Genomic DNA, 26,534 nt, shown 5'->3' on the forward strand with positions numbered 1-26,534 from the left:
CACAGCGCCCCGCGTCCCGCGTGCGTTTATCACGCTTTACAATAGATACCTATATGAAATTGTTCTTTGCGGATGCTACGCATGCGGGCCAATCCCGCGTGCGTGAGCAAATCCGCGTGACACTAAAAGCGCCCTTAATTGTTAATGCATTTTGCCCTGTTTTGACGAAACTAAACTTTAAGTCATGCTGGATAAGGTTATTTTTACTTTAGTTGTGCTGTGTTTTTAGGTGTTTAAATCTCATGTTACGGAAATAACTGGCTCCGTATGGCGTGCCTACATGACAAATCAGAACTAAGTAGTAGTAAAAAATTCCTCAAACGCTCTCAAGTAGGACGGACGTGTTTTACATTTTATGGCACTTGCAGAATATTAACAAGAATACAAACAAAACTGGTTTCTAAAGAAATATCCACAGAAGCAACAATGGAGTGAAGAGCGCGACCACCGTATTTTATATGGCTATACAGGGTGCTTTATTTATTATTATGAGGTTTAAAGTTAAGAAACAAACTCGTAAATGACTACATTTCCCTTACACATTATATATGCTACGCCTTATAGATCTTTGGGTCTGTAGGTTTATTACGTTTCTGGAATGGTCACGTGCCAACTTGGAAAAAAGTGCAAGTTTATTTGTCTGTACTGGGCCTGTAGCCATGTGGCACGTCGATTCTCTTTCTACAAACGCTATCGCTTCGAAAACAAAAATGTATGGGAATTATAGATTCGATGGATAACTTGATCACGTGCCCGGTCGATAACAAATTATCAAATACATCTTTTAATTTTCGAAGTGTATGTAGAATGTGAATCGTGCCACAGACTCCGGTTACCCATATCTCAGTCTGGACCCCGTACTGGAACTAAAAATTTGGTGGTACGTCTTTGCAGTTAGGTTAACTCCTATGGTCCAGTAGCGAAGCAATGTGGCGGCTAGACGGGACTAATATTGTCTAGTGTTGCTCAGGGTTCATGGCAATCGGCGAACGTTATTTTCTTGGAAACTCTCAGCTGTTGCAATTGATCTTACGTCCTCCAATAGACCAAATTAAAAAAAATGTAATATAATTGAATACAATAAAACAACAGCCTGTATAGCGGGTACAAAACGGCCCTCTCATTCATGAGGAGCGCGACCCCAGGCGCACCGAGATACTTAGTTGTTACCTTAAGGACGACTGCAGACTCAACGTTTTTCCTGTCGGGATACGTGTATGATTTTATTTAATTGAATTACAAATTAGCTCTTAGGTACTTGATATTAACTGACTATACAGTCTAAGATGGAAGCGGGCTAAATTGGAAAAGGTTTACCTATCTATACTAATTATTTTAAAAAAGAAATTTTCGATTGTTTGTTTGTTTGCATTGAATGGGCTCCGAAACTACTAAACCGATTTGAAAAATTCTTTCACCGTTGGAAAGGTATACTATCCCCGAATGCTATAGGCTATATTTTATCCCTGTATTCCTACGGGTACGGGAATTACGCGGGTGAAATTGCGTGGTGTCTGCAAGTTTTAGTTATAAGTTTGACGGTTACTACGCGGTAGCGTACCGGGACGCTTGGAGCTTAGGTACTTACACTTGCGATGTGCCAGGGCTATTGTTTGCTTCCGTAATTATCACTATCAATTAATGTTAATGACTGAGACTGAGCTTCACGTGCTCTCCGGGGCAACATTTCAACTGTAGCTGAAAATTTCTTGAAAGAAAGAAAAATTAATATTTAGCAGTCCCATCCAGGACTCGAACGCAGATTATCTAATAATAATTTGTTTCCGTATAAGCTAAACACCTCACCAGAATGGTAGATAATTCCATTCAATTCAGAACAGTATCTGTTTTTCTTAACCCTATTTTTGAACTATGGCCAAGATAATACAAAAATTTAAGTCCACTTGAATATCCTACAGGGAAAGCAACGTTTGTGACATTCCTTAGGTTTCCATTCTAAACTTGGTAGGGCAGTATTTATTGATATTTCGCCCGGGGCACCGGCGAAGATTGAAAAATCCCGTTACAAAGTGCTTTGTCTTTACGTCGCTTTATTGAGAGGTACTGCATGCCTACGGGAGACGTCTGCGTCAAACGAAGAAAATGATGTACCTAAGTAGGTACATTTTTAGGGTTCCGTAGTCATCAAAGAACCTTTATAGTTTTGACATGACCGTCTGTATGTCTATGGTTTAGATCAGAGACTGTTACTAGGTACTAGAAAGCTGTAATCACATTAATATTATAAAGGCGAAAGTTTGTAAGTGTGTATGTTTGTTCCCACTTTGTGCTGCGGCTACTGAAGCAATTTGGCTGAAATTTAGAATTGAAATAGATTTTACTCTGGATTAACACGTAGGATACTTTTTATCCCGGAAAAATCCATGGTTTCTGTGTGATTTGTGAAAAACTGAATTCCACACGCAGGGCCGACCCGCCTATACGCCGGTCTTCGAAGTTCTCGAAGCGTTTGCGATCGTAGAAAGAGAAATCGTAGATACAGAAAGTCTAAAAGAGAACAGTCGTAGAACAAGATATCAGCTTGCCTCAAAAATATAAACCAGCTCTTGGAGTAGGTATCCATATAGATAAAACGGATAACTTAACCGATAACAAATATGCTGAAAGCTCATACAAATGTACTCGCTTTAAATTTCCCAAAGAATGAATGAATTTTCACACATTATTTATTTGTGTGTACGAAACTGGAATTGTTTTTGTGGGAAGCTTTGCTTTTATGATGTCATTGTTACTTTGTAACGTTTTAGGGTTTCCTTATCTATTATAACTGTATCACATTTTATAGGAGATTAACTAGGAGTATAAAGCTTCCGTGTATTAAAAGATAGGGCAAGTGTAGACAATGAAGTAGGTATGTAATATTATAAAGAGGTCAGATTCGAATAAACGAAAATGCCCGTTTTAATAGGAAAGTTGGTTTCTTTTTAAAAAGTCTGTGTCCTGATAGTTGTTGTTGTATCTTTATCATCATCATTGACGGTCTCCGTGGCGCAGTGGTATGCACGGTGGAATTACAAAACGGAGGTCCTGGGTTCGATCCCCGGCTGGGCAGATTGAGATTTTCTTAATTGGTCCAGGTCTGGCTAGTGGGAGGCTTCGGCTGTGGCTAGTTATCACCCTACCGGCAAAGACGTACCGAAAGGGGTGTGGATTTTCATCCTCCTCCTAACAGGTTAGCCCGCTTCCATCTTAGACAGCATCATCACTTACCATCAGGTGAGATTGTAGTCAAGGGCTAACTTGTAAAGAATAAAAAAAAAGCTTTCGATGATAAGAAATACTGTTAGATGTGTTACTAGCGCATGAAAAATGAGGCGCCCAAAAGAGGAAATTTACACACAACTCAATGTTACTTGTGGACAACAAAGAATGTTATTTAAACAAATAATACCTAAATGTCTATTCTACAATGTCGAGTTGTGTATTCAGGAAGTATAAAAACTATGTATAGGTACATACATAAATAATGAAATTAAAGACAAAATTTCAAATTGACTCATTGGATCTCCATTTTACCTACATATGTTCTCTAAAACCCATTACCGCGTTAAAACTGAAAAGCTTAGAAAATCATCATCATCGTCATTGAAAATTCTCTGTTCCCGGAAGATCATCAAGTGCAGTTAGCAGTCAAAAGTATGCAACATCATGGACCGTATTGTTAGGCACTGCCTGAATCAAGTGAAAAACGTTGCCGCATCTGCGTATAACAAGAAAAACTAGGTACGGTATATGTAGATAATATAGCCTATAGCCTTCCTCAACAAATGGCCTATCTGACACTGAAATATTTTTTCAAATCGGACCTGCAGTTCCTGAGATTAGCGCGTTTAATCAAAGAAACAAACAAACTCTTCAGCTTTATAATATTAGTATAGACTAGCGGACGCCCGCGATTTCGTCCTCTTTAATCCAGCCCTTACTGTGTATCGCTGTAAAAATGGAGTAACTTCTCCCGTTTTCCCAACATTTCCCTTCACTGCTCTGCTCCTATTAATTGTAGCGTGATGAAAAGTATACTATAACCTGCCCAGGAGTATGAAGAATAATTATACCAAGTTTCGTCAAAATCCATCGACTAGTTTTTGTTTCTATAACGAACATACAGACAGACAAAAATTTTACAGGTTGCATTTTTGGCATCAGTATCGATCACTAATCACCCCCTGATAGTTATTTTGGAAATATATTTCATGTACAGAATTGACTTCTCTACAGATTTAATATAAGTATAGATAAGTAGATTCCTACCTACTTCCGTGGTTTACAAAATATTGAACTGAGATTCGACATTTCTAGGTGGCCTATTAGGTAATTTCGAATCAATCAATCACCGGTGCTAAATAGAATGTTTAAGTTTAAAATACAGATTGAAATCGTAAAGTTCAAATAAAGGCCGAACAATTAAAACACGCACGAAACGATGCTGATCATGATAAGCTGATAAGATAGCAGATTTTAAACTTTTCTTAATGATATTGCGGGTAGGTACTACTTAATGTAATGCCGTCAAGGATATTTTATACTAGAGATTAGACACTAGCTCATCAAAACTGATGCGGACAAATGTGCATAATTGTCTTAATTTCATTTAGTCACTTATTAAGAAAGTTATTTAATTAAACACATAATACCTAAATATTGTCTACAATGTCAAGTAGTGTGTTTAGGAAATGTAACTATATATACATACATATTGTAAGTATACACAAAATTGTGCATGTGTGCGCTAAATTCAGATCACTTTTTGCAGTGATTTTGTATGCACGTAACATGTCTAAAATATAATCATTTACGAAACGGAACGCCGTCCGTTTAGGCTAACACATTGTTCATACAGCTATGGTTCCTCTTCCTGATGAACGATGGCGCCTTTTCCTGTGTGTAGAGGAAAGGAAGGGATTGTATTTCATTAATTTATTTAGTTTCTTTGGATCGATGGCAGATTAACTTGATAGGCTGAAAATCTTACTATTACTAAACCTACAATAAAACAAAGTAATCTCATAATGTGAATCGATGGAAATTTAGCTCTACTAGAAATTTATCAATCTATCTATAACCTAAGTACCTATATAGTGATGAATTGTTAAATATTGCTCCCTTAGAACCTTCGTAAGTTTAATTTTAATTTTTCGACTTTGCTTAACAGTTATCACCTTAACATAGGTCATAATCACACCATAACCTAATGTTTCAAAAAAATAAAAACATACGCGTTGAATTGAGAACCTACTCCTTTATTGGCAGTCGGTTAAAAAGCAAGCAAGCCTAGTTGAAACGAACTTTGTCTAATACTTCTAAGTTCTAAAATATCTATGCATTGAGCATATTTCAAAAGTTACCGGCGTTCATTCACAAGTGAGGTGAAAACATCCCGTTTCACATTCGGCACGCGCTACCGCCAAAGATTCTACGCATTTTTTTTCAATACACGGAAAGAGATAGATGCAACTTGTAATACTGACTTATTTAATTTTTTAAACTGATAGACAGAGATGGGAACATTTTTTTGACGTGATCGTGGCTCGAGATGCGACGGTAATTAATTTGATCAGTCGGTGTAAGTATCTCGTGCTACGTTGCGGTTAGTGGAGATGTTTGTCGATAGCTCTGCGGTATCGATATTTGGGTCACGATAAGAATGTTATTTGTAAAACATACCTTGCTTATAATTTAACCGAGCGACGTGTTGTCACAAGCTTTGTAACTGGTTTTGTTTATAATGGAAATTGTATTTTAGATACAAATGTCTTCGCTTTATTGTAATTGTGTTATGAATGAAATATAGATTGATACGAGATTAGATTATTATTTAAAGGTGATATTTTTAAATATTGAAATATTATTTCAACAAGTAACTATATAAAAGCTTGGAAAATACAAAATTTTACAATTAAGTACTTTAAATGGTTTACAAAATTAATTTTACAACTAGGTACTTTATTTGAATAAATATCAAACATTATTCATCCTTATGATTATTTAGGTAATATCAAAAATATTAGGTTTCTTTAAAGATTTTTTATAAAGTCTTGTGAATTTGTCGGCAAACATAATACTCAAAATCGGCAACAATAACATGTTCATCTCAATTTACAATCTTTCAATGTTAGGTCACATAATCGACATATGATATTACAGCTCACACACTATCGATATCGATACTTCACCTGTCACTAACCGCGGGGGCCGGGCGGCAGGTGCAAGCAGACGCGGCGGCGCGCCAGTCTCCCGCGGCTCTCGCATCGAACACACGTCGCGACATCGACAACTATCGACACACCCCGACACGTGCGTCGCACATCCCTATTTTGAAAGTTCCAATTTCAAAGTGTTGTCAAAGTGGCACGGGATTTTTTCTATACGCAAATCGGTAAGTCTTGATATTTTATATTCCGTTCGCGTTATTAATTTCGTATTGATTATTCTTAACGGAGAAATTTTAACTGTGTCAGTGTGGCATGTCTTATTAATTTTTTTTTCTTAAACTTTCGGCTCGTACGACTGTTTATAAAATTGTTTATGTATAACTGTGGGAACGTTGATATCGTTCGTAATGAAAGATAGGAGCTTCGATAGGCGGGCCGCTTGATGTCCATACAAAAGACATCAACGCTACGTCCGTGTCAATAATAGGACGAGGCGGCGTTTTACGTTTTTTTCTTTTATAACACTCACTTGGAAATTAGTTGTGTGACTTGCTGTTTTGATATTAGTATCGCACTTTGTTTATGGCACTTTCTTTCTAGAGTTTTATTACTTTTTATGTCATGTAGAGTCAGATTGATGTCATCGCAAGCCTATCCTACGTACATATAAATAAGTTAAAGTGTCTGTCTGTGATTTTAAAATAACTGTGTTACTCAAATGCGTATAGTTATTTACTCGATATTAAAATACAAATTAACTTTTTTAAAATTCATGTCCGTCTGTACGGTCGGGCTAATCTCTGGAACGGTTGAACCGATTTTAATTACACTTTGACTGGAAGATAGAGGATTTCACTGAAAGTACCATTAAAATTAGACCAGCTGTTTCAAATATTAGATATATATATATATAACAAATAGATATAATATCAAATAGATATATACACATAGAGACAAAATTAAATAAAAAGTGCTGTAATTTTTTTGCTGTGGTTTAAATAACTGGAAGTTGATCAGCGCTTGTGAAAACAAAGGTTATTATTGGTATTTGTATTTTTATGTATACAATATACATATAACTTTTATACAATAGCTTAAAATAAATTGTCTTTAAAAGTAAAAAAAAATCTTTAATTACTCAAAATAAACATCAATTTCTAATAAATGCTAACTAAGCAAATTAGTTTTCCAATCTTTATCAAGTCGCCTAAAGTGACATGAAAATCAGTAGTTAGTCATTTAGGTTTATAATTTTTTCATCATAATAATACTCGTAGGTACACTACCTAGGTATATTAAGATATTTTAGTGAACATTATACATTGAAGATCATAAACATTTTACAATATAATGAAATTCCGATACGAATATAATGAATTCTGTATAACTTACGACCAGACTATGAAGTTTGGAAATGAAATTCAAAGCCCATAAAATATTATAATTAGAGAAAGCTGGCACGATGGTAGGTCCTTGATTAGCGGTGAATACCTATTTTACATATTGATGATAATGTTCTAGCTTTTGAAGCTTTTGGTGGAATATGCCTTTGCCTAACACGTATAACCGATGGAGCGTAGTGGCCTACATTGAGTCTAGAACATGCGGAATGTAGATCCGAGCTTCTAGTACGAAGAGGTTACAATAGGAGTTTAAAACTAGCAGTTGATTATTTGCAAATACCTACTTCTGTAATGGTTTAGTTAGTTTGCTAAGTAGGTAGGTACTGTGTAACTTTTAGTTTTTATTAGCAAACTTTCGCGACTTCGCCCGAGTGGGAAATGTCAAATGTCCCTTGTTACTCTAAAGGATTGTGAAACTTTAAACACATTGTGACCTAAAACTTCCCGATGAAAAACAATTTATTAGTGAAAACCGCATGGATAGAAACCGTTCAATAAGTTTTGTTAGTTAAGTTTATAGCTTACAGACAAACAAACATGCTGATAATAAAGTGCTTCTGTAAGAGTTCTTTTATCCTTTTGAGGTAGAGTATTGAAGACCGGGGCTCGAAGATCCGATTTTGGAGTAGGACGCAATATGAATGTAAAATAAAGTTTTCATGATTATTTATATGAATAGATGCAAAATTTATCCTAGTTCTACAGTCAAATTAATTGAAATAATGATACATTTTCCCTTAAAACAATGTCATTCAAAGCGACAACTTTCGTTATATTAGAATTGATAAGTATTTCTCCAGCCTATTCATTAAAGAAGCCAACCAAATTGATTTAAGCCCATTTAATTGGACTTCTCAGCAAACGTGACATTAAGTGAGAGCCACTAAAAGGACTTTGAAAAATAAGATAAAAATGATTGAGGTACCTACTACCTACACATGTCGACAGAATGTTTAATGCAGTAAGTAGCTTGAAGCTACCTTTCCATTGTCCAAAGGAATGTGTTGATGTGAAAGGTAAACCATCAATCACTATTAAACTTCTTTTGTTACTGATGATAATTTTTAATGCTTTTTTAAATGACAAATTCTATTAATAATAGTTTTTATTGCCAATAAAGTGATATTGCGATCGGTACAGGGAAGATCATTTGCTGACCTAAATAATCAAGGGAATGATTTTCAGTCTCTAAGCTGTGCAGCCATTGCAGCTTAATTGGTAATTTGTGATGTGCATAGCGTGTGTTGTTTGACAAGAGTAAGCATGCATGTAGCACCCACAGTGCAGACAACGCTAAAGCTAACCGTATTAGCACCTCTCCTGGATCTCCCTCTGTCACAGCAGCACTAGGTACTTCAAATATTATAAAGCCAGCTTAGAGCACTCAGCAGCTGATAGAGATAACTATGTAGTATGTGACTGAATCAAAAATGAAGAGCTGTACTTAAATAAACCCAACCCCGAGATCGCTCAAAGTGTTGGCTATGGGTAAGGCACATGAGGAGGTTCGTAAAAGATCCAAAGTTAGGTCCAACATAGTTCAACTAATCACAAAGCTGTTGTTACAATGAGCGAAAAAAGAACTCACAAAGATCGAAGAGCCGATGGACGTTGGCATCCCAAGGTGTTATGGTCCAGTCGATGGATGTCTACTGCAGACCTGTGTCCTGCAGTGGACATCCATCTTTTGTAGGAACTTCCAAACATTAAGATCCTGAGCCGCCTGCATCCATCGAATCTCTGCGACTCGCAGTCGTCAGTCCATCTGAGGGGTCGATCAAAACTGCGTGTTCTAGTGCGAGGTCGCCATTCCAGCACCTTGAGACCCCAACGTCCATCGGCTCTTCAATGTGCCCCGCCCTTTACCATTTTAGCTTCGGAACTCGTTGAGCTATGCCGGTGACTTTGGTTCTTCTACGGATCTCCTCATTTCTAATTCGTTCACGCAGACATACTCCGAGTATAGCTCATTCCATAGCCTGCTGTATGACTGAGCTTTCTTATAAAGCCCATAGTTAGCGGCCAACCAACCATAGGTCATCACCGATAACACGCTCGGTTTAAAGACTTTCGTTATGGTGATCGCGCACTGTTGCTGTAGATCGATGTTTCGAAATTCTGTATCCTAAAAGCAGACGTCCATCGGATATAATGATAATGATCATTGTTTCTAAGTAATACCATTATTGATGGTGGTTTGCAATTCACTCGTGGTAAGACAGCTTTACTTCGCGGCGTATTTCATGTGATAACGTTCGTATCTTCGCAGCGAACCGACCGACCTACAGTTTATTTAAGTGATTGTCATGCGAGATGGTTGAACGTCTTTTGTCAATCAGTTCGGACTGTGGACGTCCAATGAATAACAGCGCTCCCACAGTCCCATTGATCTAAGCCTGTGTAGGTCACACTTTCGTCATTTTATAAAAGTTTAAAGTATGTCAATTTTGTACTCCTATGGCTATAGTATTGCGTATGGTTTTGACGGCCTCCGCGGCGCAGTGGTGTGCGCGGTGGATTTAAAAGACTGAGGTCCTGGGTTCGATCCCCGACTGGGCCGATTGAGGTTTTCTCATTTGATCCAGGTCTGGCTGGTGGGAGGCTTCGGCCGTAGCTAGTTACCACCCTGCCTTGTACAGGCCAGTGCTCAGTAGCAGCCCGGAGTTGGGGTTTTATGTGTTACACATACCTCCGAGAGATGTAGTTTTTTTTTTCATTGCGCTCTTTATCATTTAAATCTCATATTGATAGAGACTCAAACATCACCCTAAGCCGCTTTACCAGTTTTAGAGTAGCGTTGTGGGTGTAAGCTCCAAATCCCCTCTCCTTTAATAAGGCAAGTCTGATCTTAGAGTGGCCATTATAAGTTAGAAATAATGGTCTATTCACTATTTTGGTATTAAAATAAACATAAAACCAATTGAGAAATGTCATCTACCTACTGTATGATTTCCACCAGAAAGCACCAGATGACATTTGTTACATAGAATCTCAAACTTAATATATAATTGCGAAAGGCCTATTCATTCATCACGAAATCTCGAAAACCGCTTAACGTATAAAAATGGAATTTGGCAGAGAGGTAGTGTAGAGTTGTAGGTGCTAAGAACGAATTTTGCGATAGGGCCGAATTAAAGAAGTCGTCCGCTAGTTTCGTATAATGTCAACTAGCATACGTCTAAGATAATGAATTAGCCAGCAGGTTGATAATGAAGATGACTTTGACCTAGAATCTAGACAGTTATGTCTGAATGAAATATTTGAATGCCTCACTGATACTGGAATGTGTAACGAAATATTATCCGTGGACCTAATTAGCGCTAACCGAATTCATCGTGCCATAGTTCTGCTTGAAAACAATTAATTTAATCTGCTCATTATGTTACTAAAAATTCAGATGTTCTATTAGATAAGTGTAGTTTAGATTTGAGATTATGTATAACAGAAACAAGTTCACTTTAGGTGTCTAGATGATTATAACAAATCTTTGTAACTATTGTAATGGCATCGTAGCGCAGTGGGTAGTGAACCTATTTTCTGCATCCACGGTCGTGGATACGATTCCCACAACTGGAAATTAGTTGGGTGATAGTGACATGATGGTGATGTTTGTGTAATGGTACATGGGTGTATTCCAGAGTCTGAGTGTGTTTATACATTAATATTACCCGCGTGGTTCCCGTTCCCGTAGAAAAACAGGAATAATATATAGCCTATAAGCATTCCTCGGTAAATGGGCTATCTAACACTGAAAGAATTTTTCAAATCGGACCAGTAGTTCCTGAGATTAACGCGTTCAATCAAACTCGCGCGGAGACTCGTGCTCTACAGTGAGAGTCATTATGAGAGGAGTCTCATAATGAGATAAGATAAGGATAAGGATAAGGGGTTAGGCAATAACCCACCACACTGGCCCTAGTCTTGGCAGATTTTGCACACGTAGAGAATTAAGAAAATGCACAAGTATGTAGATTTTTCCTTCACCGTTCTATAAATAGTTACTATAAATAACTACGAAGTAAAAAGATATTTCGGACTTTAAAATTCACAAAAAAAATAATGAGTTTAGTGATCATTATTTTTTTACAAGTAGTACGAAAATTCAATGATCACTGTAGCAGTTATTAATGTAACGATTATGAGGCATGAGGCATAGCTAGTGGCAAGTGGGTTAACAGTATAGTCTAATTACTGTCTGTATCGTTCACGCACTGATCAGCAGAGATAACGCGAGTATGTGGATATGAGAATAATCACACTTTTAAGCGATGTAAACGCTGTATAGCTCAACTCATCCATTTTCTATCAAACTAATTTATTTTAAAACGATCATGGAAAAACGACAAAATGGCCGACAGTGATTACGACGTTCGGAAAAATTGATAAAATTCATAATATATCTCGGACCCTTATTCCATGTATTATATATACGAAATTAATATTCGTAGTAGATCAACTACCTTATTCATGGTTGTTTTGCTTAAAGATTTGATTAGTAGACGCTTTTCTTAGTGTTTTTATAGCTCGACTGTGAGTCTTTGTCTCTATCTATCTGTATCTATAATAGAAAGAAATATTCCAGATTCACAGAGCTATAAAGGCATTGTTACAATATTGCACTAGTGTTTCAAATCCATGTGGAGTTCTAAGTCATGAGCTTTTTTAGCAATTGATTCAAGTTTCTTTACTACAGGACTTCGAAATGCACACTTTCAGCTATTAACCTTTAACTACTTACTCTTAGCTGACGTGCTATTAGTAAAAAATTAAGACCTAGCCATATATACAAAAATATATCATTAAAATAGGCTGAGCCGTTTTCGGAGATGTGCGACTGACGTAACATGACTTATATTTTAGAAGAAATCATAAAACGTTGTATTTTAATTTAGAAAATGATATGAGAGTAGATAACGGATGTCTAAATTGTTTCGTTGCATTTTCGTTGGATTTACGACACAAGTATTCCTTTTGTGCTAACAACAAATAGCATCTAAATAGTGTCCTTAGCTTATGACGAGTAATTATGTATTTACTAAAATTAGCGTCCATTTAGCCAACCCTAGAATGGTTAACGTCATTTGTTATGTGCTAGGACTATTTTAAGTAAACGTTAAACTTTAACAATTGCTAACTGATTGTTATTTTTGAAGTTAATGGCCGTTATTAGTAATTTTCACTATACTTTAGTGCTAATTAGGTAATACAGAAATCTTGAATTGTGCTAAACAAATAGATTCAGAAAAGGCTGTCTCAAAGTGTTCCTTAAATGTAGAATTTTCATGATATACAGACGCCACGCGGTTTCACTCGCGTAGTTTCCATTTCGATAAAATATAGCTTATGTTACTCTGTTATGACGTAGCATTCTAATCATCATCATCAACATTATCAGCCGATGGATGTCCACTGCTGGACGTAGGCCCCTTGCATGGACCTCCAAGGTCTCGAGCCGCCAGCATCCAGCGGCCTCCTGCAATCCGCTCGATGTCTTCGATTCACCTAGTAGGGGCCATCACTACGCTTTCTGGTGCGGGGTCGCCATTCCAGCACCTTGGGACCCCAACGTCCATCGGCTCTTCGAACTATGTGGCCCGCTTACTGCCACTTCAGCTACGCAACTCGCTGAGCTATGTCAGTGACTTTGGTTCGTCTGCGGATCTCCTCATTTCTGATGCGATCACGCATAAAAACTCCAAGCATAGCTTATCTTTGTAGAGGAAATATACTGAAATTTTATATGAAATTGGTACACCTGGTTACGTGGGACTTAAATCAATTGATGGTACCATAATCTCTTACAGTTACTAGTATGTAATTATACAGTATCGCATTTTGAACGCCCATCAATGACTATTGTGAACCAAGATGTATCAGCCGTTTTTTTTCTAAGTATAAAATACATACGATTGTGCTTAGTAAGCTGCTTTTTTAATGTACCTTATTGGTCCAATGATGGTGATTTGAAATTTATAGTTTTTATCCGACTATACCAATTGTATAATGTTTCTAAAACAGCATTTCTTGTTAGCTTTTTTCGGTAGTATATATACCAAAAAGTTGTAACGACACTTTTTACCCGACTGCGTAAGAAAGAGGGTAAAGTGTTTGCTATAGTTGTAAGTTGTGACCTGAAGACAGCTGGTGAGCTCTAGGGTCCTCAAAAGGCCCCCCTGACCCCAAAAGGCCCCCCGACCCCAAAAGGACACCCAACTTCAAAAGGCCCCCCGACCCCAAAAGGCCCCTCCACCCCAAAATATAGCGGTAGCAATAGCGATGATAGCTATAGCGTGTCCCTTGACACCTCTCAAGTTTTTTTAAATTAAACTACATGTCATGCTAAAGTATTAATTAAAACAATATTTCCTACGTTCTAATAAAATAGAGGTCGCGATTGTCAAAATAATTAATATAAATAAAACGACCGGCCGATACAACTTAATATTGTTTTATCTCGTTGTCATCGTGAATCGAGATCGGCTTGCCTTCGTGAGGCACGCTCCGATCGATTAGACTGATCAATACTTAATACTTATCGATTCCAGTAACAGAAGACTTTCTGGAAAATTCCAGTAAATTATGTGGTTAGGGTTAAAGTTTCTGTTTCTATGATTAGGTAGTAAAAATAGTATAATAAAGTGCAGTTATGTCGAACTTTCTTAATATTAAGTTACATAGTCAAATTATACAAATTTTTATTAACAAATGCCACGCGGTTTCACCCGTGTAGTTCTCGTTCCCGTATGAATACGGGGTAAAATATAGTCTATAGCACTCGGGGATAGTCAAGCTTCCCAACAATGAAAGAATTTTTCAAATCCAACCAGCAGTTTAGGAGTCTATTCAATGCAAACCAACAAACAATTAAATATTTCCTCTCTATAAAATTTATTTAATGCGATAATACGTTTTATATTTGGGTAGTGGAGGAAACCTAATACCTTCCAAAGCCACCATAATCCAAACTCCATAAATGGCTACCGTTCTTACTTTTTTTTTCTAAGTGTGTAAGTGCCGTAGGCTCCTTAATGGGACCTCAGCGGCGTCACCGGGGGGTTTGGGCGAGCGCAGAAGCATCGCCTGATGGGGCCCGAGGGTAGAAGCAGAGTGGATCAGCGGAACGACTCTCTGAGGGCGCCTCCTCTGAGACTCGGACCTCGGCTTAGAGGGCCTTTCGGGCCCTGAGTGTATTAGTCCGGGCGCCCCCGAGATCGTGAGTTAAAAATCCCACGTCTGGGTGACGTCAGATATCGGGGATCTCGTCTTCGCCGGCGAAGACGCTGTGTAGCTTGTGTTTGTGTTGCCTGGGAAGCATTGTCGTTCGTTATGTCATCGTCAGGATCGTAAAGGACGTTTTTTGGGCGGTTAGATCTACAACCAGCGTGGTATCGGGGTTGTAGCTGGAACGACTCTCTAAGGGCGCCTCCTCTGAGACTCGGACCTCAGCTTAGAGGGCCGTTCGGGAAGGGTGTTTAGCCTAAGTGTATCAGCCCAGTACCTACCGGTCTTACTTACGGTAGAAGCATGGGCTGACAAACTGACAGCCTTCGTAAAATGAAGTACCTATGACCGGCTATCGCAGCGTTTATTTCAAGCGTTTTAAAAGTACAAAAGCGCCTAAGCGCTTTTTTGTTCAAACCACCAACACGTAATGGTACGAGCAGCTCGGATATAGTTACCAACATGTGATTAGATTGCTATCTTTTTAATCGTTCACAAAAATCGCTAGCCATCATGTGTGTGTGTAAAAAATGAAATTACATTTTATCTCGCCGCTAGATCGGTGAACTTTTTATTATATTATTTACATGTGTTCGATTTATTCACAATAATGGCTTACATCAATAAAAATTTGATGAGATGTTTTGATTTGCATTTGATGGATTGGAGGGAATTATAAAACCGTCTTGCAATATATATATATTTTTTATAAATTACATAACTGTTTTGTTTATTGACACTGACTAAATATGAAAGGTAAAACTAGGCCTTGTAATAATGGTTAGAGTCAGTCATTGATTGATAGAAAGAGCTTATTTTTTTATGAGGTAAAATTGGTGAGGAGGAGGATAATTATTAATAATCAGGGTCATTAATATTCCAAATGTTGCTATAAATAGACGCTTTTAGGATCACATCATGCTAGTTGTAGTCTTTATTTTAATCATTGTTTTTTTCTTTCTTTTGTGTGATGTGTAATCCAAATGTAATCTTTTTTCTTTCTTTCTTAATATAAATTATATAGCTTAATACTCAAAATACTTAACAAGTCAAAGATGCTAAAATAAATGCAACTGTAAAATATTTAATCACGAGATTTTAACTTAATTGAATATACTCACTCGTATATGAGTTTAAAATATAATTGGGAAATATTTTTTATAATTGATTTAATTATAGATAATTCATAATTGTGTCGATTAATATGAACATCTAAATGAATATGTGACATATATGACTATAACTTTTTTTTTCCTTAACATACAATTTCAAATCTTTTGATTGACTAAACTTTAGTGGCTAACCATTTGTATTAAGTATGATATTCACTAACTTTCTTGACAGACTATACAGAGATTTTATGCGACTAAGTTAAATACACACTAAGGTATATTAACTAAAGGCACAACGTTAGAATTTTTAATTTGTGCGACTCATACTAAAATGTCTGGTCTTAATCCGTACTCTCACTAGGAACGGTTAAGCCGGCGAGTTTGCACGGCTCGGCAGTTGGCTAGCGGAATTCCATATGATCATTATTAATTTATTAATGTAAACCGCTCTCTCCGCTTAGTGGAGCTAACGCCTGGCTGCATACGCGTGTCCTAGGATAAGTACGCCTGCGGACGGTGCGTTTTACGTACGTTTAGAAGCATTTATGTACTACAAAAAAAAAAGAATAACCGTAGCAAAACCTGGCTTTTTATCACAAACTAACTTGAATAATATTCATTTACATTACGAAAATCCCATTAAAATTACCAACTGTTTCGGATAATCGAGACACAAACACGCATATAGGTACACAGTATATAGTATACAGGGTAGAGGTCGAAAACAGAACCTCTTTGCTGAATTCAGTATTTTAAAAAGTCAGTAAAGTTGGTTTGTATAAATTAGCTCTACGATAGAAAAATACTATATTTTTTAAAAAAATTTAGCAACCCTATTATTTATAGAAAAATCCTAATATATATGCGGAGTAACCCACTATCATCATCATCATCATCATCTTCATCATTATCATGGCGATGGACGTCCACTGCTGGACATAGGCCTCTTGGACAAACTTCCATATAAACGATCTGGAGCCGCGAGCATCATTATATGTATGAATATATATTGGATCTTTAATGATTATTTTCTAAAATCGCCCCTTCTTCGAGAGGCCTAACGTAATCACTCACACACAACATCGCTTAGTTATAAGTTAAATATAACTGTTGAAGGCGCTCTTCACGATTTGCTTTTCCAAAACGAATGTAAGACAATGATGAGTTAATGGTTTCATTAAATGTGGTTAAAGGAAGTAGTTCGTAACCAACACATCTATACTTACTAATATTAGAGGTAAAGTATTTGAGTTTGTGAGGTTGTTGGAGGAAATATCTGGATTTACTAAACCGGTTTTGAAAAATACTTTACGAATAGAAAGCTACGTTTTCACCAAGTAACAAAGGTTATAGTATATCCCCGTATAATACTAGCTGACGCCCGCAACTTCGTCCGTCGATGAAAAAGAAGCCTATGTGTTAATCCAGAGTAAAATCTCCTCCTCATCAACCCATATTCGGCTCACTGCTGGGCTCGAGTCTCCTCTCAGAATGGGAGGGGTTAGGTCAATAGTCCACCACGCTGGCCCAATGCGGATTGGCAGATTTCACACACGCAGAGAATTCTCTGGTATGCAGGTTTCCTCACGATGTTTTCACCGTTTGAGACATGTGATATTTAATATCTTAAAATGCACACAACTGAAAAGTTGGAGGTGCATGCCCCGGACCGGATTCGAATCCACACCCTCCTTAATCGAAGGCAGAGGAGAGTAAAGTCTATTTCCATTTCAGCCAAATCGGTTCAGTAGCTGCAGAGTAAAGGAGGAACAAAAATACACACTTACACGCAAACTTTCGCCTTTATAATATTAGTGTGATACTAGCAGACGCCAGAGAAACTAAATAGAGACAGATAAGTCAAAAAGATGCCAATTATATGCATTTTAGCTGGTGGATTTGGTGGATACAATCTAAGTCAATTTTAAAATGATTGTCACCAAAATTAATCCGACCGGCACGAACAATCGGACTTCGTCAAAACGGCCGTCAGAACAAGTTCACAGAAGTATTATTTGCTGGTTGTAACTATCACAGATTATAAGAAAACGGTAGATGGAATACGGGCCTTAATAAATAGTATTCGTTAAAGGTGAATTTAAAATAGTATTTCAACAGTGAGACCTATTTTAGGATACGTAAAATTAAAATTTTGTTTGTGTTTATACATCTTGCAAGTTATGCGATTAATTTATTATTAATTAATTATGCTCGTAATAAATGAAGTTATACTCAAGTATTTCAACTTGGAGTATAAGAGAGACTCAAGAATGCATAAAATATCTAACCTAAACACTGCATAATACTGACTCTACAATTAAATGCACGTATCTTCTTTTATATATATATATAAAAGATATTTTGCAATACATTTAAACTTTAAAAATTATAATATATACTTATAAATAAAATAGAAGAGATCTCCAAGAACTCTACATATGTTAGAGTGTCTACAAACTTATAAACATAGTATGTAACAAAATATTATATTATGAACACTATGCCTTTAACTTTTAACTACATACATTCTTCTGCAGTTCTGTTTATGTTGAATAAAAAAAACATAAAGCAATAAAAATGCGATTACCTAACTTAATTTTAATTATACGAGTACTAACGGAGTTACTAAATACAGGCATATACGAGTTTCTATACGCAGTTATTTTAAAATGTTCCGTCTGTCTTTCCCATAGTCTGTGGCGACGTCGAAATAAAACAGTTATTAAAATCACTCAAAGGGAACGAATTGTCTAATTTGGTATAAATTTGGTGTTCCGAGTCCCAACCGTAAGTGGAACAAATGAAAATATTTGACAATAAAAACTTGAGCCACTGAACGCAAACAATAAGCTCATCAGGTTGAATCGTTTCTCATTTTCTTTGGTGTTGCGGCGGAAAATAAGTATACTTACATCAGTAAACACACTATACATATTCTTTATCTGTGCTACTATTACAGAGTTTGTAAGACACATACATTGTATAAAATAACAAAATTAGGATAATTTCTGGGTAAATAGATCTTTCACAATGCGTAACGTAGCTGCAATCAATCAACGTTTTTTTTTTAATTTTAAGTTGATAAAATCATCGTTTTAATACTTTCTTCGGGATAAGGAACTGGTGTCTGCAGTCGCCAGAATCTTAGATTAGTGGCAACCATTCGCTAAGGACCCTCAAAGTTTTATATTTAACGGTATGATTGATGGCATGATTCCTCCGTATCCGCCATCCGTAAACGCCACAGTATAGGCAAATAAATTAGTTAATAAATGACAAAGTTATGAGTTAACGAATATCAAACAAAAACATATTCGTCGAATCGATAACCTCCTATTTTTGAAGTCGGTCGGTTAACAAACTCTTCATAAAATGAGTGCCTGTAGCCAAGTGGTACGTCTACGCCTTTCTACAAACGCTAACGCTTAGAAAAGTAGAAAAATGTATGGGAATGACAGATCCGAGCGATAACTTGGTCACGTGACCTGTCGATCATGATCATCATCATCATATCAGCCGTCCACTGCAGGACATAGGCCTTTTGTAGGGATTTTCAAACATCACGATACTGAGCCACCTGCATCCAGCGAATCATTGCGACTCGCTTGATGTCTTCAGTCCACCTGGTGGAGGGTCGACCAACCATTCCAGCACTTTGGGACCCCAACGTACATCGGCTCTTCGAACTATGTGCCCCGCCCATTGCCACTAGGCTTCGTAACTCGTTGAGCTATGTCAGTGACATTGGTTCTTCTGCAGATCTCCTCATTTCTGATTCGATCACGCAGAGATACTCCTAACATAGCTCGTTCAATCGCCCGCTGTGTGACTCTGTGCTTATAAGGCCTGTCGATAGCAAATGTAATTTCCATATTTTTTTTATTTTTCGAAGCGTTTGCGATCGTAGAAAGAGAATCAACGTGCCACTTGGCTAAAGGCATGTCTAGCTATTGCAGACTCTAACTCCAATAAGACTGTCGCATAATTTGTCTCACAACTATATGGCGCTTACAACAAGCTGTCGTCTATTTATCTAATACCACCATCTTTCTTAAAGTTGACGTGCCGGACAGGCCACTGTTCATCAACTTTACGTATATGGACTTACGTTGAAGCATTTAGCAGGCAATTGAATCTATTTACATTGGATTTTACTGTTTTTACACGTTCCATCCTGCTTTATTTGTTTTATAGTATAAAGTTTAAATGCCTGTAAAATATATTCATATCTACTTATATTACTAATACGAAAGTGTGCTGTTTGTTTGTAACATTTTCACGGTTAAACCGCACAACCGATTTTGAAAATTCTTTCAGCAATGGAATGCTACATTATCAGCGAGTAACACACGGTAAATTTTGTCGACACATTCACATACAAACGGGAACTGCGCGGGTGTAAACGTGAGGCGTCAAGTAGTTAAAAGTAAAGTTATTGTGGTATTCTGTACTCATTTTAAGTATCAATGATTGAGTTATCTACATAACTGAAAAAATACTCTAAATAGTTCAAGTTATATATAAATAAATTTTTATTTATCATCCATAGTTAAAATCATCATCCTCTGTAAAAATAATTATAGTGAATATTTAATTAAATATTGTTGTCGCGATAAATATATTACAAGACTCCTGCTACCATGTAGAAGAAATACATAATAAATGTTATGTTGTTTTTATAAACCTGGATCAGTCTGATCCGAATTTCAACCTGATCTGGATTAATTTATTTATTAATATGATTGTTTAAATTTAATTCTATAATCAAAATTATGGATTTTGTTATTCTATATTAAATAAAATTATACCTATATAGCTTACTAAAATTATAGGCATAATTCATAGTAAACTACATTCATTAAACGCTCCATTAGTTTCTTAAAGGTCAATAGAATCAAGACAATAGCCAGATTTTGGATCTAAAAAACGTATGATCATTAAATCGGACACAAAAGTAACTTAGATTGATGTCCCAGTTTGATTTAGTTGACGAGATAGAGTGAGCTATTTAGAGCGAGTCACATCAATTATAGAGATTTACACTGCGTCTAAAGTAATTAATTTAAAACAAAATCTATTCCACTGAAAATATATAATAACTAGCGGACGCCCGCGACTACGTCCGCGTGAAATTGTTTTATACAAATCCATCGAAAACCATGGATTTTTCTGGGATGAAAAGTAGCCTATGTGTTAATTTATTTCCATTCCAAATCGGTTCAATAGCTGTGGCGTTAAAGAGTAACAAATTTCCAAACAAACATCCATACAAACATACATACAAACTTTCGCGTTTATAAAACTAGTAGGATGTTGGAGATGTAACGCATTGAAAGTTGATCTAAATTTGACACTTCAACTATTAAATGTACCATTCCATTTAACTCTATTTCACTAAAAATAAATAATGTTGACGTTAATTTTTTATGAAATACGGCTAAAGCTCTTGCCGTAAACGTTCTAAAACCTGGAATTTCGAAAATATTCGGGAAATAATCACGTATCACGTTCGTTTCAGCCTTGTTTTATATTAATTTAATATGAATAACTAACACTCACTATAGTTTAAATTTTAAAATGTTGACGTTTTTAAGCCTTGAAAGTTGATCTATACTTGACAATTACGTTAATTTAACTATTTTTACTAACTTAATTAATACTGCATTGATTAACAAAGTCGTAAATAAGTTTCTAGCTTATTTATTGGACCTCATAGAGTTGAAGCGTGTGTAATATATTAAGTCTTGACAAATCCTTTAAATTATCTAGAATCTGCTGAGAACGATGGTGATTCGTGGAATATAAGCGGTAGCTTAGAATATTATATGATCTTTAGACTAAAATGTAACATGATTGGTATTTTTTTTTAATTTTTCGTTATCGTAATAGGTTTATTAGGTTTTCTTAATCGTGCACTCTTGGCAGAGTGGTCGTGGTTGCAGCGATGAGCGGCGCCTTCTGTGCAATGCTCCGCCACTTTTGGCGATTGGCTGCATTTTGAGTACACTCCGCCAAAGATGATTGTGTAGCAGCCTTAACCAAATCCGTCCAGCGGGTTGGAGATCGGCCTCTGGATCTTTTGCTCTTTTGTTTTTTGGTATGCAGACGATACTACGCTTTTTGCACAAACTAAAGAGGATATAGAAGACCTGCTGACCCGTCTAGAAGTAATTAGCCTTGAATTTGGACTTGCCATTAACAGAGAGAAGACCAAAATAATGATTGTGGACCGCGCCAATCAGAACAGACCAGATATTGACAAAATAGCGAACTGTGAGGTTGTTCCAACCTACATCTATCTGGGTTCTACTATCTCTAATACATTAGGTTTTAAGTATATGCATTTAGAGATATGTACATTTCAAATTGTTTGACTTGTATATTTAAGTGCAGTGCACTTTCGTGTAGATCAAAGCCTAAAATAACTTGTGAATTAGGAATTTATCCCACGAAGAACGAATTAAAAAATATATTGTCTTTGAAATATAAGGGTTGTTATTACGTAAGTACTCGCTTTCTTATCGAACGTTTATACAATACCTGCAACAAATGATTACAAAAACTAGCCGTATATAAGTAGCACCAAAGGATGCTATCTGATTGGAAAAACATCATCTCTGGACACGTCCGGACGTCTTGAAAACGATGTTATAGATCGTGGGAAATCTGGACGAACGGCATGGCATGCGACTTAATAGTTACCACATTACCGACAAGTCGCTAGACAAAATGTTGTACGTGTTTAGGTAATTTGTAGCCTTAACTTTTGCAATTAATTGTATAGAATCAAATAAATAAATAATAATAGTTATTTATGTCGCTGTCATGTAATGAGGCACGAGTGATTTTTTCACAATCGATAATACGAGTGCTACAAAATAAAAAAATTAACAAAAATTGGTAAAAATATATGATTGGGGTTCGGCATGGGGCATGTAACTTCATATCTTTTCATAACCTCGTTATTGACACAAGTTGGGAAGAGGGTAGTTTACCAAAACTTGTTTGGTAATAACCAGATGTTTTTTTCACTGTTGTCTAATTAATATTTATAGAACTTAACAGCCACAATGTCCTACAAATTGCGTGGTACATTATCTCGTTTCGACGCTCAGACATTTTCATTTCCTGGTAACTCATTTAGTTAGGTTTTAAAACTTAATTGTAAAGACAATATAAGTGTGGGCAAGATTTCTATTAGACATCTATTTATTATGACTTGTTACTACTTCTACTTTGAACTTTAATCGCATTATTACCTATTGCCATTCGTATCAGAAAGAATCGGTTAAGATATCTTTAAAGAATTCTATAAAGTAACCGGTAGATAAATTTACTGACTATACTTTAAATTTAGTTGGTAAGTTATAAAAAAATAAACATTTATTTATTTAGTTGAAAAAGTAGAAACCTGAAACAAATATACGATAAATCGCCAATGGACCAAGACTGAAACACAAAAGTCGCAAAACAAAAAGTCGCTAATGTGATTTAATCGCGACAAAAAACTGAGGGAACTACAAGTTACATCGCTCGCTGGGAAGATTGTACTTCTATGCTGCGGAATATGTGCCGAACAACGGCAACCTTGGATGTGAACTGAGGTTGTAGTTCAAGTGTCTGTGTTGATATGCTGGCTAGAATTGCGTTTAATGTGAGGATTTCACCGCGTATTTCATTAGCCTGTATATTTAACATTCCTTTGAAATCTAATTTCTCTTAATCCGATAGTGTCGTATTAAACAGTTTACATTGTAATACTAGCGGACGCCCGCGACTTCGTTCGCGTGAAACTCGTTTTAAACTTTCAACTACCCCTACCCTACCCCTATAATATTGGTTTGTAGTACATGTACTTACATGTATCAGAGATGTCGCCGTATGTGAAAAAAGATTTTCTTTTGAAATTTTTCCTGAATTTTCTTTCCTATAAACCTCACGGAGCCCGAGACCTTTCCAACGAATGCAAAACCGTGGAAATCGGTTCATGCGTTCTGGAGTTATAGCGTCAGGAAGGAAAACCTGACTTATTTTTATATAGTAGAGAATTTCAGACTGTCCTTTGAGAAACACAATGTCACTGTATATTTGGCTTGGCTCCGCCTTCGAACTTATCAATACATTGTCATCATCATATCAGTCGATGGTAGTCCACTGCAGGACATAGGCCTTTTTGTAGCGACTTCCAAACATCACGATCCTGAGCCGCCTGCATCCAGCGAATCCCAGCGACTCGCTAAATATCGTCATTCCACCTGGTTAGGGGTCGACCAACACTGCGCTTTCTAGCACAGGGTTGCCATTCCAGCACCTTAGGACCCCAACTTCCATCGGATTTTTGAACTATATGCCCCGCCCATTGTCACTTCAGCTTAGCGATTCGTTGAGATATGTCGGTGACTTTGGTTCTTCTGCAGATCTCCTCATTTCTGATAGATAGACTATAATCTATGTTGAGTATTAGTATACCACATTACCTATTGTGCTGCTAGGATGCTATTACAATTAATTTAACCGAGTTGTTGTTGAATAAATTCTCAACATAGTTTATATCAAAGTTGCTTCTCGCCGTCTGTACGCTTAGGATTTTGATGCGGTATTCTTCTGTACTAATAATATAAAGCTGAAGAGTTTGTTTGTTTGCTTGAACGTGCTAATTTCTGGAACTACTGGTCCGATTTGAAAAATTATTTCAGTGTTAGATAGCTCATTTATCGAGGAAGGCTATAGGCTATATATTATCCCTGTATTTCTACAGGAACGGGAATCACGCGGGTAAAACCGCGCGGCGTCAGCTATTCATAAACAGATTCAAAGAGGAACGTTTGTAAGTAAAAATAAACATTGTTTACCATGCGGACGAAGTAGCAGGAATCCGTTAGTAAAGCATGAATAGACTTGGACTTTAGAAATGCACACAAAATTTGGTTAAACTCGCTAAAAGGTTCACAAGGAAGTTGTCAGTTGTCTAGCGACGTAGAAATCTCAGTACGAACGAGATGTGGGAAGATGCTATCATAAGGTATGCGAACCTAACTCGGCAGAAACCGTGTCCAATTATAAGTTGGAAATAGGCGAAATTTATTAGAAATTCGAGGTTGGACGTCCGAGGTCCAACGTTGATTTGCGATACGATGCTCTTTGCCATTACTATTATGTATATTCCGTGATTATGCTTATGTGAAGTGGAATTTCTATCCGTGAATTTATTAGAGCCGTGATAGTCCAGTGGATATGACCTCTGCCTCCGATTCCAGAGGGTGTGGGTTCGAATCCGGTCCGGTGCATGCACCTCCAACTTTTCAGTTGTGTGCATTTTAATAAATTCAATATCACGTGTCTCAAACGGTGAAGGAAAACATCGTGAGGAAACCTGCATACCAGAGAATTATCTTAATTCTCTGCATGTGTGAAGTCTGCCAATTCGCATTGGGCCAGCGTGGTGGACTATTGGCCTAACCGCTCTCATTCTGAGAGGAGACTCGAGCTCAGCAGTGAGCCGAATATGGGTTGATGACGAACGAACGAATTTATTACTTTAAATCGGTAGGACTACTCGTATGATCCCAACTGTGCTGCAAGCTCGTATCTTTTAAGAATTATGTAGCTTTTACGCATTGGCGTATCTAGGACATTAGACATTTCCTTTCTTCTTTCTGCTTTGATATAACGTAGTACGGCTCAACTCGTGATTCCTTCAGATTGTACACAATTTATTTATAACGACGGCGTGAGACGAACTTATATTCAAGAACTTCATTCACTCAGTATAGTGACTATAATTCATGGATAGATTCATAGAATAAACGGAGGAGTGGAGGTTGTCCTGCTCTATGTTATTCTGATATTTTCAGATTTTGCATGTATAACGCTTTTTCGTAAACATTAAAAAACAAAAATTGTAGTGAGTATTTTAATCAAATATCTTATTAATATCCTTCTTTTTAGACTGGCACATGATTTGATGCCTTTGCATTACGTGATGATGTCTGCCACTCTACTGTGTGAACCGCATACCTAAAAGAACTTTAGAAAGAGCCCCGCTGTTTTACCCGCGTAGTTCCCGTTCCCGTGAGAATACGGGGATAATATATAGCCTGTGACACTCACAAATAACGTGGCTTTCTAGTGGTAGAAGAATTGTCAAAATCGATTCAGTAGATCCATAGATACCCCTACAATACCACAAACTTTACTCTTTGTAATATTAGTAATACCCACCTATTTCGAAGGGAAATTGAAATGCGTATAAACCTGATCTCTTACATATTACCTATCTGGTAATACCTTATAGTATATTACAGATTATGTCCGAAATCGATCGTAATGTCGGCTCAAAGTGTAAAATAATATGAAGAAAATTGTTCTACCATTACAATTGATCAGACTGGGTAAAGTAGCAATCATCTTTATGGAACAATTTATTTAGACAGTAAGCAAATTCTACTGTAGTTTTATTAGTAAAATATACCTTATTACAATTGTAATATGTAACAATATTGAATGTAACAATGGTGGCATTATAACCGTGTAACTAGGTCCATCAGTTATTAGTACAGTTTATAGACACTTGTGGTATTTATTGTGTTATGAATTCAAATTGTTTTATTCAATTCAAATCGCAG

The 26,534-nt window shown here is 36.7% G+C and overlaps 1 protein-coding gene across 1 annotated transcript in view; it reads left to right on the forward strand.

Annotated features, from left to right (window-relative positions):
* Nucleotides 1–6,236: 6,236 nt before the first annotated feature.
* LOC112046928 (uncharacterized) overlaps nt 6,237–26,534 on the forward strand; it is a 115,347-nt gene continuing 95,049 nt past the window's right edge. The window contains exon 1 of the mRNA XM_052883785.1: nt 6,237–6,397. The gene's annotated coding sequence lies outside the window, so the exon portion shown is untranslated. The remainder of the gene's footprint in view (nt 6,398–26,534) is intronic.

The sequence above is a fragment of the Bicyclus anynana genome, chromosome 10, assembly GCF_947172395.1.
Source record: "Bicyclus anynana chromosome 10, ilBicAnyn1.1, whole genome shotgun sequence".
In the NCBI taxonomy this organism is placed as follows: domain Eukaryota; kingdom Metazoa; phylum Arthropoda; class Insecta; order Lepidoptera; family Nymphalidae; genus Bicyclus; species Bicyclus anynana.